This window comes from Papaver somniferum, chromosome 2 (genome assembly GCF_003573695.1).
Source record: "Papaver somniferum cultivar HN1 chromosome 2, ASM357369v1, whole genome shotgun sequence".
In the NCBI taxonomy this organism is placed as follows: Eukaryota; Viridiplantae; Streptophyta; class Magnoliopsida; order Ranunculales; family Papaveraceae; genus Papaver; species Papaver somniferum.
Window position 1 is genome coordinate 22,149,882 of NC_039359.1, and position 10,998 is coordinate 22,160,879.

At 39.1% G+C, this 10,998-nt stretch overlaps 1 pseudogene; it reads left to right on the plus strand.

Annotated features, from left to right (window-relative positions):
• Positions 1–7,355: 7,355 nt before the first annotated feature.
• On the plus strand, positions 7,356–7,455 carry LOC113354628 (annotated as a pseudogene).
• The last annotated feature ends 3,543 nt before the right edge of the window (positions 7,456–10,998 follow it).

Consider the following 10,998-nt stretch of genomic DNA (forward strand, 5'->3'; position numbering starts at 1 on the left):
ACAGGTTCAAAATATCTTTCCATTGCTCAAAAGGTGTTTTCAAAGGTGAAGAGACTCAAAGGGAGTAAAACAGTTCAATCGCAACGTTTATATGTGTTGCAGATCGACTGTTACAAGAGAAACAGAAGGAATAAGACTGCTACAGTAACGATAGAAGCGAAGTGCTGTAGAATAACAACAGTGTTCTGCGACAGTTGGGCGTGGGTTGATGTTCTTCGTGTTCTTCAGCAGCACCAGCAGAACAGCTTTCCTGCAGCTCGTGATTTTTGTCTCTTCTGGTTCTCTAAACTACCCCAAATTGTTCGTCTCACTTCCTGGGACTCTAAACCTCTTATATATACACAACAGGTGAAAGAAATCAAGAAAATATCTTCCCTTTTCTTCCCGGACAAGCTGCGATAATATTTCTCTGCACGCTTCCAACCTTCCCTGAGTTATCTAAACTCTCCACACTCGGTAATTAAATCCTGGCAGAATCCAAACACGATATCCTCTCCAAAATTGCACGTAACTTCCAAAAGAACAACCAAACTATCCCAATAAACTTTCTTCTTTCCCTGTTTCGATGCAAGTCAGGTGAACTTCCATCTTTATCTAATCCAACTTCAATACCTTCCCTGTTTTGATGTACTGGATCATTCCCAGTCCATATCCAATAGAAATTCCACTAAATTCTCGTCCAAATGAATCCTGAAAAGTCCTCAACTTGTTTTCACCCTGTTTTATCGAGTACTCCTATTTTATTTCAATTCTGGCACACGTAGTAGTCCCGTTTTGTTGTAACACTCATACCAAGTCAAACTGACGAGAAACTCCATCAAAACGCCGACCAAATATGCCAAGAAAATCATCGCTGCTAACTGACTTCTTTTCCGCCAAAACTCTGTTTTCCCGAGAAAAACGCCTCTATTTTTGCCGGCCTGAAGCTCTACTTATGACGTGTTTAAACACGTATTAATCCTCCCTTTAACTGAACGTATTGAAATCTCCCTTCCTAACCCATAAAAACTCGTTTCTTAAATAATTCAGAATCATCGCGCCTGAAGAAAGTTTCCCGCCATTATCATATTCAAAAGGTGAAGGAGGTATGCCCCCTATCCTATGATGGGGTACCAATAGCCGTGAGGTGTCAATAGAAATTAGGGTATCCCTTATCAGTGGAGTTCCCCTTAGTGATTGAGATGCCCCTTATCCAAACTGAGAGCCCGAATAGTAAGTATCCCCCAGGTGCCTTTATCAACTTTTCGAGCCGATTTCTCCTCACATGTTTATTTCTCCAAAAAACACCTACAAAGACATAAAATACCAAAATAAGCACCAAATCGAGTACTAACATTATAGAGAATTGAGACTAATATAGACACACAGATGCGTCCATCAAATACCCCCAAACTTATTCTTTCCTAGTCCTTGAGCAAATCAAATATAGAAAATAAAATCCTAACTCACTATCGCAGGCATCGTCGGTTGCATTTAGCGTATGCAACAAGCCTTTAAACCCCTAGGTGGCCCTAGTGGCCGAGTTATAGTCTCGGGAGGGCTTACAAGAGATATACCCACAAAACCTTTACTCCAGACCCTAGATATCTATGCAGAACCTTGGAAGGCACTAAAGAATCTCCTTGGTTGGCATACTTATTGACTACAGGAGGAAGCACCCTGATGTGAAATTCCAATTGATGTACACGAGTTTGCACTCAAGCATACTAAAATTCATATAAAGTGACAGAGCTCTACTCAGATAGTCGCACTATGGACATCAATATCCGGAGTCAAAACTAATCACATGGATAGATCAAGAAGATGAATATAGAGAAAAACATAGATGGTTTTGATGTTTACTAAGTGAACGGTGTTTCCCATTTCTGTCTGAAGGCCTCCGCCAAAATGAAACTATCCTAATGGATTGAGATACTAGTCTGACTAATATCAACACACTGGCATATACAAGGGAACCAGTGGTCGATAACCTAACTCTAGGTCAACATAACCGGCATATACAAGGGTACCAGTGGTCGACTTTATTGAATTTATTCCTTTTGGTCAAATGGTCTGGTCTCAATTTCTTTTCTTTTTTTTTCCTCTTTTTTTTTCCATCTTTTCCATCTTTTTTTTTTCATGGTATCTCAATCACTCTAATTCACCCTAGAATTGGTAACAACTTGAATCATGAGCCCCACCTAATCACTTAGAGTAACATAGTTTAAAAACAAAATAAAATAAAAATAGAAGTGAAAAGGACTCAACAAGATATGGTGAAACTATCATGTTATTTCTAACACCTGAGCTCTGTGCTTTTATGAATAGACTCTTCTAGATGTTTCCATCTAATCAGATTGGTTCCTCAACTCCTACAACCAAAATGCTTCCATCCACTTAGGTTGGTTAGTGTTATCCTTAATATGCATAAATTTCTAGGCTCTGGAGTTTATTTAAAGCAAAAAGTGTCTACCCCACCCCCAAACTTAAATCTAACATTGTCCTCAATGTTTCGAATGAAAGAACACTACCAAAAATATAAGTAACATGAGGAAATAGTAAAGAGAGAGTTTGGAAATATAGTACCTGGGTGAAGTGAAACCAAAAACTGACAAGAATATTATACAACATACAAATCGCCTCGATGGTCAATCAAGGGTAAACAGGGTCCTCCAGAGGGACCTCCTCAACATCACCTGTAGGAAAAGGCTCTAAAAATGGCTTCAATCTCTGACCGTTAACCTTTGAAGAAATAGTACCATCTGATGTCTCAATCTCAATAGCGCCATGAGGAAAAACAGTACGGACCACAAAAGGACCGGTCCACCGAGAGCGCAGTTTCCCGGGGAATAGATGCAAACGAGTGTCATACATAAGAACTTTTTGACCTGGAGAAAATGACTTCCGTAAAATATTCTTATCATGCACAAGTTTCATTTTGTTCTTATACTCCTTAGCACTATCGTATGCATCTCTACGAATCTCATCCAATTCATTGAGCTGGAGCTTTCTGTGAGCTCCTGCCTTGTCAAGTGAAAAGTTTAACTGCTTAATAGCCCAATAGGCTCTATGCTCTAACTCAACAGGCAAGTGACATTCCTTTCCAAATACTAAACGGTAGGGTGACATTCCAATGGGTGTCTTAAACGCGGTACGGTAAGCCCATAAGGCATCAGTAAGCCTCGACGACCAATCTTTCCTATTAGGATTAACTTTTTTCTCTAAAATACACTTAATTTCCCTATTGGAAACCTCTACCTGGCCACTAGTCTGTGGGTGATACGGGGTAGCTACTTTGTGGGTAATACCATATTGTTTCATTAATAGAGCAAACGGTGTATTACAAAAGTGTGAACCCCCATCACTAATTATAGCTCGCGGTGTACCAAAACGTGTAAGTATATTCTCTTTCAAAAACTTAATTACGACCCTATGGTCATTTGTTTTACACGGAACCGCCTCAACCCACTTAGACACATAGTCTACAGCGACAAGTATGTAAAGATAACCTAAAGAATTAGGAAATGGACCCATAAAATCAATGCCCCAAACATCAAAGACTTCAATCACTAAAATAGGGTTCAAAGGCATCATATTTCTACGGGAAATGGTTCCTAACCTCTGGCAACAATCACAAGAAACACAGTGACTACGGGAGTCTTTAAACAGTGAAGGCCAGTAAAATCCACACTGCAATATCTTAGCAGCAGTCTTCTTAGCACTAAAATGACCCCCACAAGCATGTTCATGACAAAAGGAGAGAATACTGGACTGGTCACTCTCAGATACACATATCCTAATAATCTGGTCGGGACAATACTTAAACAAATAAGGATCGTCCCAAAAGAAATGCTTAACCTCGGCTAAAAACCTAGAACGATCTTGTTTACCCCAATGTTGAGGGGTACGGCCAGTAACAAGATAATTCACTATATTTTCATACCAAGGTGATTGGGAAACAAAGAACAATTTCGTCAGGAAAGCTATTCCTTATAGGAAGGGCATCACTAGGGGAACTAACAACTAACCTGGATAAGTGGTCTGCTACTACATTTTCAGCACCCTTTTTGTCTCTAATGTCTGGAGAAAATTCTTGTAACAATAGGATACGCCTAATCAATCTAGGTTTGGGGTCCTTCTTAGACAAAAGGTATTTCAAAGCAGCATGATCGGTATAGATTACGATCTTAGAACCTAATAGGTAGGATCTAAACTTATCCAAGGCAAACACGATGGCTAGCAGTTCCTTCTCGGTAGTTGTATAGTTCAATTGGGCATCATTCAGAGTTTCTCTAGCATAGTAAATCACATGAAGTAATTTGTCTACTCGTTGACCTAACACAACGCCTATAGCATAATCTGAAGCATCACACATAATCTCAAAGGGTAGGTTCCAGTTGGGTGCCTGAACTATGGGAGCGGTAGTGAGTAAATTTTTAAGCTTCTCAAAAGCCTCTAAACAAGCATCATCAAAGACAAACTTAACATCTTTTGCAAGCAAACTGCAAAGAGGTCTAGAAATCAAGCTAAAATCCTTAATGAATCGACGATAAAAACCTGCATGCCCTAAGAATGACCTAATATCTCTTACAGTTTTTGGGACCTGTAAAGTTTTAATAAAATCAACTTTGGCTTTATCTACCTCTATACCCTTCGAAGATACGATATGCCATAGAACAATTCCTGAGCGAACCATGAAGTGACATTTCTCCCAATTAAGCACTAAATTCTTTTCCTTACATCTAGTCAAAACTAATGACAAATGATGCAAGCACTCATCGAAAGACGAACCAAACACTAAAAAATCATCCATAAAGACCTCTAAAAACCGTTCTACCATATCAGAAAATATGCTCATCATACAACGCTGAAAATTCGCAGGGCATTACACAGCCCGAAAGGCATGCGTCTATACGCGAATGTACCAAAGGGACATGTAAAACTGGTTTTCTCTTGGTCTTCTGGGGCAATAACGATCTGATTATATCCATAAAAGCCATCTAAAAAGCAATACAAACTATATCCAGCTAATATGTCTAGCATTTGTTCGATAAAAGGAAGGATAAAGTGATCCTTCCTTGTGACCTTGTTCAATTTTCTATAGTCGATACAGACACGCCATCCCGTGGTCACTCGGGTTGGGATTAACTCATTATTGGGTAGATAATACCCGCATCTAACAACTTAAGCACCTCTTTTCGAACTACTTCTTTCATGTTAGGGTTCAGTCGACGTTGCATCTCCCTAGACGGTTTGGAGTCTTCCTCTTAATGAATCTGATGCATACAAAAGGTAGGACTAATACCCTTAATGTCTGCTATAGACCACCCTAAAGCTTCCTTATTATCTTGAAGTACTTTTACTAGCCTACTTTCCTGATCACTATCCAAGTCGGCAGAAATAATCACAGGTAAAGTCTCAGATGGGCCTAAGAACACATACTTCAGGTTATCTGGTAGTGGTTTGAGGTCCAACTTAGGGGGCTCTTCTAAGGAAGGAACTGAGGTAGTCTCAGAAGCTGGTAATGATTCGAACCTAGCTTTCCATCTATCAGTGTCTAACACATGGGTAGAATCTAATAGAGCTTTCACTTGTTCAATGGTACTATCATCGTCAAAATCTAAAACAAAACGGGATAGACAACTCTCTAATGGGTCTTCAGACAAGATGTTTGGTAATGACTCCTGAACTAAGGATTATATCATATTCACCTCTGTAACACATGTGTCATCTAGCTCATAAGGTAGCTTACTGACATTAAAAATGTTCATTTCGATAGTCATATTACCAAAGGATAAATTCATCACACCATTTCGACAGTTTATGATCGCATTAGACGTATCTAAGAATGGGAGACCTAAAATCACAGGTATCTGGTTCTCTGGGTCAGGGACAGGTTGGGTATCTAGGACCACGAAATCCACTGGATAAATAAACTTGTCGACCTCAATAAGAACATCCTCGATAACACCTCGAGGAATTTTGAAAGACCTATCAGCTAACTGCAGTGTTATCTGAGTAGGTTTCATTTCACCAAGTCCTAGCTGTAAGTACACATGGTACGGCAGTAAGTTCACACTGGCTCCTAAGTCAAGTAAAGCTTTTTCTACCCGATGTTTACCTATTGTACAAGCAATGGTTGGGAAACCTGGGTCTTTGTACTTTGGAGTGGTAGTGTTCTGAATGATTGAACTTACATGACTAGCTAAAAATGCTTTCTTATGGATGCTAAGTTTTCGCTTTCGCGTACACATATCCTTAAGGAACTTGGCATAAGCAGGAATTTGCCTAATTGCATCTAATAAAGGAAGGTTTATGGTAACTTTCTTAAAAACCTCCAATATGTCATTAAAGTTTGATTCCTTCTTTGTTGATGCTAATAGCTGGGGAAATGGGGCTCTAGGGACAGAATCAGACCTCTCAGGAACCGAATTGGCATCATCGGAAATTTTATCAGTCCCCTCAGTTTGTGGTCCTGAGGGATGAGATCCTGAGGGATGAGATCCTGAGGGGTGAACTACAGTATGTTCACTATCGGGCATGGTTACCTGATTGTCTACTACTCTACCACTCCTAAGGGTTCTAATAGCATCCAATTGATTTGATGGTTTTGCACCTACTTCATGAACTTCTCTGGGGTTGGGGGTAGTCTGACTAGGGAGCCTTCCATTATCTCTCTCACTTAAGGTCTTAGCTATTTGGCCGACTTGAAGTTCTAGCTTAGCAAGGCTCTGAGCATTAGTTTGCAAGTTCTGCTTGGTTTCTTGTTGAAAACTAATTTGGCTTTGTGCTAACATATCCTGAGTTTTTGCTAACATCTTAATAGATTCCTCTAAGATAGTCGTTTTGTTTTCTGGGCCTGATGAATTCTTAGTATAACCAAAACCTGGGGGAGCATTAGAATTACTAAACTGACCTTGACTCTGGCCCTTAGACCATGAAAGGTTCGGATGGTTTCTCCAACCAGGATTATAGGTTTCTGAATATGGGTCAAACTTCTGACGGTTATCATACCTAGTGTTATTATAGAGAGCATTGTCTTTCTCTTCATTATCCTGTCCTTCCCAAAAAGGCTCCAATCTACCACTAGTGTGACCCACTTCTAAACTTCTAACCTTTTCGCTATAGCAGCAATTTTGGCATCTGATTCAAAGCTTCCTTCTACCCTATTAACATTTCCTCTGCCTAGAAGAATTGTTTTCTGGGGTACCCTATTGCTTTCCCATTGTTGGGTCTTTTTGGCGATTTCATGCAAATATGTCATCGCATCATCAACTGTTTGGTTTTCAAACCCACCTGTACACATGGACTCTACTGTAGTTGTGGTGGGATAATCTAAACCCTCATAAAGGATCTGAACTAACCTAACCTTTTCTAAACCATGATGAGGACATTGGGCTAATAAATCATTGAACCTTTCCAAATACCTATACAAAGATTCTCCCTCCTGTTGTGTAAACGTGCAGATTTGCGTCCTAATAGACGAGGTTTTGTGCCTAGGGAAAAACTTGTTCAAAAAGGCAGATGTAAGTTGTTCATAGGTTTCAATTGATTCGGAAGCCAAACGATACAGCCACAACTTGGCTTTATCTTTTAAGGAAAAGGGGAATAACCTGAGTTTTAAAGTATCATCATCAAGGTTTCTAATTTTCAGGGTACTACAAATTTCCTCAAAGTCCTTAACATGGAAATAGGGGTTTTCATTTTCTTTTCCTAAAAAGATTGGGAGCAACTGTAAGGTTCCAGGCTTAAGTTCATAATTTGCTTCAGTTTCAGGTAACCTGATACACGAGGGACGAGTAGTCCTAGTAGGATTCAACAAGGCTTTCAAAGTTGCCATTTCTGGCGCTATTGGACTATCAGGGATTCTTTCCTCAAACGGACGTTCAAAAACGGAATCTTCACGAATCGGACTTTCTAAATTGAGGTAATCAAGACGCTTAGAACTACTAGGTTTCTCTTTAACAAATCTACCTAGGGCGTCTCTTTTACGTTCAGGCATGCAACAAAATAAGGTAGGGAATTCTATGCAAACACAAAACAAGGCTGACTCAACCAAATCAAACCTAAATTTCTAGCAAACAAAAAGCATGATGGCTCCACCTAGATTGTTTCTAGACCAGCTTCTATTCTTTCGAAAAGGAACTCGTTACAATCTGAGCAAACCCTTCTGGAATCAATCCGAGTCAAAGTAAGTTGAATCGAGGCGAGGGAAGCTTAGTGGAGCTTTGATACCCAAGGCCTCACCGGTTACAAGGCGGCACAGTCACGCATTCAACTCACATAAACCTTCAAGAACTTCGAAGTATGTTCAAAAGAGTAACCAATATTCTTCGAATGACTTTCCTATTAAGCTCGTTACCCTATAAGTCTCGTTCTAGTGAAAATTTTAAGCTTAGGTTCGCGTTTGGTTTCGTTTTCCTAAGGCGGGCAAGAAGAGAACGGTGATGAAATCCGAACCCTTATCTTGTATGGCCAGTCCTTTCCCTTTACTAGGAAATTAAAGCATCCATTTTCAAGTCCTCAGCATATATGCAAACGAAGGAATACAGTAAACCCGTTGACAGGGGATTCGCGGGTGTTTCGAAAAACTTACCTCCCGTACCAGACGGGCGAAGAACCGTTGAAGTCGACTCGGGCCACGACTCCTATGTCATGTACGAACCCGAGGGGCCGAGGCGATATCGTAATCACCGTCCTTCTCTGCACAAAGTTTATATTTAAACCAACCCTTCCTTAGGGTTTTTAAAAAAATGTCCAAAGTCCAATATCCAAGTGTCCAAAAAAGAAAAGAAAAATTACAAAAATAACAAACCCTAATACAGTTCTCTCTCTTTTTTTCTTTTTTTATAAAGAAAAATAAAAAAATCCTAAAAAAAAAAGAGAAAATATCTAAAAAGAAATTGTCTTCTTCTCCGTTCTTTTCGCTTTAAGCTTTCGCTCCAAGTCTTTATGCTTTAAGTTCCAGTCTTTACGAAATCACCAAACTCCTTGGCTCAATTCGCTTTATAATCCAAAACCTGTAGACAAAAGATAAATACCCAAAAACGTAAAAAAGAACAAAAATAATAAAAACCTAAACAATAATAATAATAAAAAAACGAAGTCTAAAAACCCTAAAAGCAAATCCGCGTTGGCGGCGCCAAAAATTGGTGTGATTGTAGATAGTGATAAAAGTAGTTCGATTCTCAGACTTGCGAAGGATAAAATATAGACTTAAATTTTAAAACAAAAATAGAAAACTCAAACAAAGATGATGTTGTTATCAATATTAAAAGAACACTGAGGCTAAGATTCCACTATTTTCCAAGTTCAAAGTGATTTAAATCCAATATTTATATTTATTCAATTTTTTCATTTAATTTGATTATAAGATGTTGCAACAAGTAGATTTTTAAAATAACAAGTGTAAATCAAAAGCATGGGATATCAAAAACCTAAGTCCAAGCATATACCATCAATGGAAATCACAATTGTTGAATGAAAATCATTAAAACAATTCTCAAACAAGGAAAATAATCATATAAATAATTGTAATAAATAAGATAAATAGAAAATGCCACTCTTTATTGGAAAAATAGCTTCCTCTATCGCCTCAGCAATGGGGTTTAGCTCCTCATATCAAAAACAGGTTCAAAATATTTTTCCATTGCTCAAAAGGTGTTTTCAAAGGTGAAGAGACTCAAAGGGAGTAAAACAGTTCAATCGCAACGTTTATATGTGTTGCATATCGACTGTTACAAGAGAAACAGAAGGAATAAGACTGCTACAGTAACGATAGAAGCAAAGTGTTGTAGAACAACGACAGTGTTCTGCGACAGTTGGGCGTGGGTTGATGTTCTTCTTGTTCTTCAGCAGCACCAGCAGAACAACTTTCCTGCAACTCGTGATTTTTGTCTCCTCTGGTTCTCTAAACTACCCCAAACTGTTCGTCTCACTTCCTGGGACTCTAAACCTCTTATATATACACAACAGGTGAAAGAAATCACGAAAATATCTTCCCTTTTCTTCCCGGCCAAGCTGCGATAATATTTCTCTGCACGCTTCCAACCTTCCCTGAGTTATCTAAACTCTCCAGTCTCCACACTCGGTAACTAAATCCTGGCAGAATCCAAACACGATATCCTCTCCAAAATTGCACGTAACTTCCAAAAGAACAACCAAACTATCCCAATAAACTTTCTTCTTTCCCTGTTTCGATGCAAGTCCGGTGAACTTCCATCTTTATCTAATCCAACTTCAATACCTTCCCTGTTTTGATGTACTGGATCATTCCCAGTCCATATCCAATAGAAATTCCACTAAATTCTCGTCCAAATGAATCCTGAAAAGTCCTCAACTTGTTTTCACCCTGTTTTATCGAGTACTCCTATTTTATTTCAATTCTGGCACACGTAGTAGTCCCGTTTTGTTGTAACACTCATACCAAGTCAAATTGACGAGAAAATCCATCAAAACGCCGACCAAATATGCCAAGAAAATCATCGCTGCTAACTGACTTCTTTTCCGCCAAAACTCTGTTTTCCCGAGAAGAACGCCTCTATTTTTGCCGGCCTGAAGCTCTACCTATGACGTGTTTAAACACGTATTAATCCTCCCTTTAACTGAACGTATTGAAATCTCCCTTCATAACCCATAAAAACTCGGTTCTTAAATAATTCAGAATCATCGCTCCTGAAGAAAGTTTCCCGCCATTATCATATTCAAAAGGTGAAGGAGGTATGCCCCCTATCCTATGATGGGGTGCAAATAGCCGTGAGGTGTCAATAGCAATTAGGGTATCCCTTATCAGTGGAGTTCCCCTTAGTGATTGAGATGCCCCTTATCCAAACTGAGAGCCCGAATAGTAAGTATCCCCCAGGTGCCTTTATCAACTTTTCGAGCCGATTTCTCCTCACATGTTTATTTCTCCAAAAAACACCTACAAAGACATAAAATACCAAAATAAGCACCAAATCGAGTACTAACATTATAGAGAATTGAGACTAATATAGACACATAGATGCGTCTATCACTTTC